We start from the raw sequence: 4,350 nt of genomic DNA on the forward strand, positions 1-4,350 counted from the left end.
TCCATTGTTCTGTGGCAAGGCAGAACATCATAGTGCAAAGCATGGGGCAGAGCAAAGCTACTCACTTCACGGCACCCAGGAAGAAAAGTGCACATCACTAATGACCTAGTTCCTCCCAATGGGCCCCACCTCCTGAAGTTTCCACCACCTCTCAAAAACACCACTGCGTGGGAATGAAGCCTTCAACACATGAACTTCTGGTAGACATTTAAGGTTCAAACCATTATAGATACAAATAAGAACTCCCAATATTCTAAGCTGGAAAAATTTGAGCAACAAAATGAATCCATAGTGGCATAAGTAAAAGACTGAATAAAGCAGTAAACAGGGAGAAAACATAAATCTTTCCTGCAGAATTCCAAATAAGTCTTGTAGTTTACTCCACCCCAGAGGAAAAGGCTACCTACTCCCCCACACTTTTAAGTGATTCATTGTGGCTTCCTTTAAAGAGTACAGTATGGAAGGAGAGAAAATTAATAACTGCTGTGGAGTAACCTGACAAACACTGCTTCAGCCCAGTGATTAAGATCAATACTGACAGTCATAGATCACATTGATGGGATATACCCATAATATGGTATAATGAATATGGCACTTAAACTTTTTTTATTTTCTTCTCCAAAACAAAGAACCATAGACTACTTACAGAGTCATTCTATAATACTTCTCGGGACTGTCAAGGTCATGAAATATAGGAAAAGTCCAAAAAAAAAATTTTACAGCCAAAAAAGGAGACTTGAGGACAATGAGATGTGATGTTCTGGATTGGATCCTGGAAAGGAAAATGGACCTTAAATTAAAACTAAGGAAATCTGAATATCCTACGGATGTAAATTAATTACAATTTACCAACATTAGTTCATTAATTATAACACATATGCTTTGTTAATACAGATGTCAATAACAGGAAACCCTATGAAGATATTTGGGCACCTGGTACTATCACTCAAATTTTTCAAAAAATCTAAAACTGTTCTAAAAGTTTATTAATAAAAAATCTGAAGTAAACACATATTTAAGATGTGTTTAGTATTATTTAAAATAATGTTTAGTAAATCAGATATGAATCTTTAAAACCTAATATATAGTAACAAAGCAGATTAGTGGTTGCTGGGGGAGTAACTGGGGTAGTAGAGAGGAGGGATGGAAAGAGCAGTATGACAGGATTGAAAAGTGGCATGGCCAGGCATGGTGGTGCACACCTGCAATCCCAGCCATTGCAGTCATCAGGAATCCCAGGGACTCAGGCAGCTGAGGCAGCAAGATCACAAGTTCCAGTTCTCCACAACATAGTGAGACCTGTTTCAAAAAATAAATAAATAAATAAAAAGGCTAGGGATGTAGTTCTGTGTAGTAAAGCACCCTTGGGTTTAATCCCCAGTAGCACAAAATGAAAAGATAAACAAACAAATAGATAAATGGATAAATAAATAAAAAGTGACATGAGAACACTTTTGGAGGCAAAGGATATATTTGTTTTTCCTGTTCATGCTGAGAATTTACATCTAAAACTTTAAAAATTATACAGTTTAAATGTATGTATCTTATCACATGACAATTAGGCCTTAATAAAACTCCCCTTTTAAAATTATAGGAAAAAAATTCTTAAGTTTATATTTTCTTCTCCAAAACAAAAGTCATCCTCAGGAATATTTGGTGTTAGCCCCATATCACCTGAATCTAACTGATGGATTTTGTTTCATTCAAAGATTCATATACTTGTGGAGTTCCTGTATCAATAATTCCAATCACCCAGCACTAAATTTCATGGAATAATGGTGTATTAGTACATGTTGGGAATCTTTATTATTGTTTTCCCACTTGAAGATTTTTGTTCTTATGGAAACAACCTAGTTAAACAGTATGCTTGAGAGAACTTTTTTATAACCAACCAAAATTAATCCAAATATAGTTTGTCAGATTAAAAATGAGGCTAAGTATTAATTTTATGGCAGTAACCTGGAAACCAAGACCCAAGCCATCTGGCATTCAAAGTTACATTCATAAGAAGGCTGTCATTTGATTGCTTGGGTTCAAATCTGGCTCTGTTACTTACTATTTTAATAATATTGAAAACTCTGTACCTCAATTTTCCCAATTATGTAATGGGATAGTAGTACCTATTTCCATGGGAAGTTGAAGGATTAAATAAGTTAACACATGTAAAGCGTTTAGAAGACAACATAGCAATTTTGTCTAGATTCTACAAATTTTACAGATTCTATGGAATTAGCTATCAAGGAAAAACAAACTAAAACCACAGTGTGATACCACTCCATGTACTGGCGGGGTTGCATAGGGATAATAAAACGATGTGGAGCAGTTAAAATCCTCATAAACTGCAGGTGGAAATGTAAAATGTTTAGTACCTTTGAAAACAGTCTAGCAGTTCCTCAAAATGTTAAATGTAGGGTTATCATATAACCCAATTCATGTCCTAAGTATATAACCAAGAGAAATGAAAACAGGTTTGCACAAAAACTTATACATGACTTCTCATAACAGCATTTTTCATGATAACCAAGAAGTGAAAACAACTAAAAAGTCCAACAACTTAAAAATGGATAAATAAAATGTAGTATATCTACAAAATAGAATATCAATTGACAACAACCAAGTTATGAAGTACTAATACATGTACAATATGAATAAATCTTGAAAACATACTTAATTAAATAAATCAGTAAAAAATATCACATATGGAAGAATCTATTTGTATGAAATGTCCAAAATAGGCCAATCCATAGAGACAGAATGTAGATTAGTGGCTGCTAAGACATTTGGGGAGGCAGAATGTGGGGGTAACTACTAAAGAGTGAGATTACTTTTTAGGGTTATATAAGTGTTCTAAAACTGATGGTGGTAAAGAATATGTTTGTTAAAACACTGAATTGTACACTCTAAGTAGGTGAACTGTATGGTATCTAAATTATATCTCAATAAAGCATGCCAATTATTTTAAGATGGCTTGGAATGAAGAAAGTCTGAAAAAAAAAACCCAGGAGTGTTCATAATAATAAATTAGATCATCTCTCCAGCCTTATCTACTTCCTTCCCACACTTAATCCATGCTCTATCCATTATGGCCCTGTTACATTAGCCGTATTATAGTTTCCTATTTGGTGCCTTGTTAACATCTAGTATCTGCTTCCTGGACTTCTCTTTACCTAGATAATTTTTACTTATCTGAGTTAACTAATTTTTATTTAGAGTAACTAATCACTGGAACAATCAAGTCCAAAACCCAGTGGTTTTGATAAAGTTTTATTTATCGCTCAGGTAGCCCCTCCTCAAGTATTCTTACCTCTAGCACCTTCATTCATCTTGGAACCTGGGAGTCATCCACTGTATTCTCTATACCTAAGTGGGAAAAACTTTGAGAAATTAGCATAGTTAGCACCTCCACATTCTCAAAGAAAGTTTCCAAATGATTAACTGATTTGAACAGGATATATTTAAGGTGATGTCAGGATGTCTAATGACCTTGGGTTTACTAGATATTGTTGGTTTATGACTCTGTATCTGAAGTATATATTGCAATACGCTCTCCTCTTTCTGCAGCATCTTCATGAATTTAAAGATGATATATTTTAGTATAGAGGTGATATATTTTATTATTTATTTATTTTTGTGGTACTATGATTGAACCAGGGAACTCTACCACTGAGCTATATTCTTAGCCCTTTTTACTTTTAGATAGGGTCTCACTAAGTTGTGGAGGCTGGCATCAAACTTGCAATCCACCTGCCTCATCCTCCAAAGTAGCTGGGATTATAGGCATGCACCACCCTGCCAGACAGAGATCTATGTTTAAAGTTTCAAAGATAATTATTTTTAAGAATAAGAATATTGAGGCAAGAAAGCACTGTTCACCATCTCTACCATAGATCTCATAATGTAGTAGAGGAGTATCAGCTAAAACCAAAGAAAACTTTCCTTAAATTGATATTCATTAAAACTGGAACACATTTCTTAGAACAACCCATATATGGCAATCAACATCTGAACTTCCTGAACAGGTAGAGAAAAGTTACTAATTATCTTCCACTCCCAAATTATGTTAACTCTTTACAAAACTTGAAATCCTGAAATGGTCCTCAAAATTTTATTTCTAACAGACTCTATCCGTTTTTCCAATTACATTGGCATAATTCTTAATTGGTGGTGCAAAATCTAATATGCTTATGAGGTTCCATCCCAAAGCACCTGCTATTCACAGAGGAACTCAATCTAGTGGGTGTAAATACCAACTTCATAGTTTCAAATCTGGTAGGGAATTGGATAGGGAGGGGCTTTGGGCGGGCTTCACTAGACCAAGGAGGCGTTGTTAGGAAGCCTTGGAGCCAGCCT

At 34.8% G+C, this 4,350-nt stretch overlaps 1 long non-coding RNA gene across 1 annotated transcript; it reads right to left on the bottom strand.

Moving 5' to 3' along the window:
* Window positions 1-646: 646 nt before the first annotated feature.
* LOC308635959 lies at window positions 647-3,487 on the bottom strand. Its single transcript, XR_014019307.1, has 3 exons — window positions 3,305-3,487; window positions 1,203-1,299; window positions 647-772 (listed from the first exon to the last, which is right to left on the bottom strand). It is a non-coding gene; the product is annotated as an uncharacterized lncRNA (long non-coding RNA).
* Window positions 3,488-4,350: the final 863 nt, after the last annotated feature.

The sequence above is a fragment of the Spermophilus citellus genome (assembly GCF_964194105.1).
Source record: "Spermophilus citellus genome assembly, chromosome: 2".
In the NCBI taxonomy this organism is placed as follows: domain Eukaryota; kingdom Metazoa; phylum Chordata; class Mammalia; order Rodentia; family Sciuridae; genus Spermophilus; species Spermophilus citellus.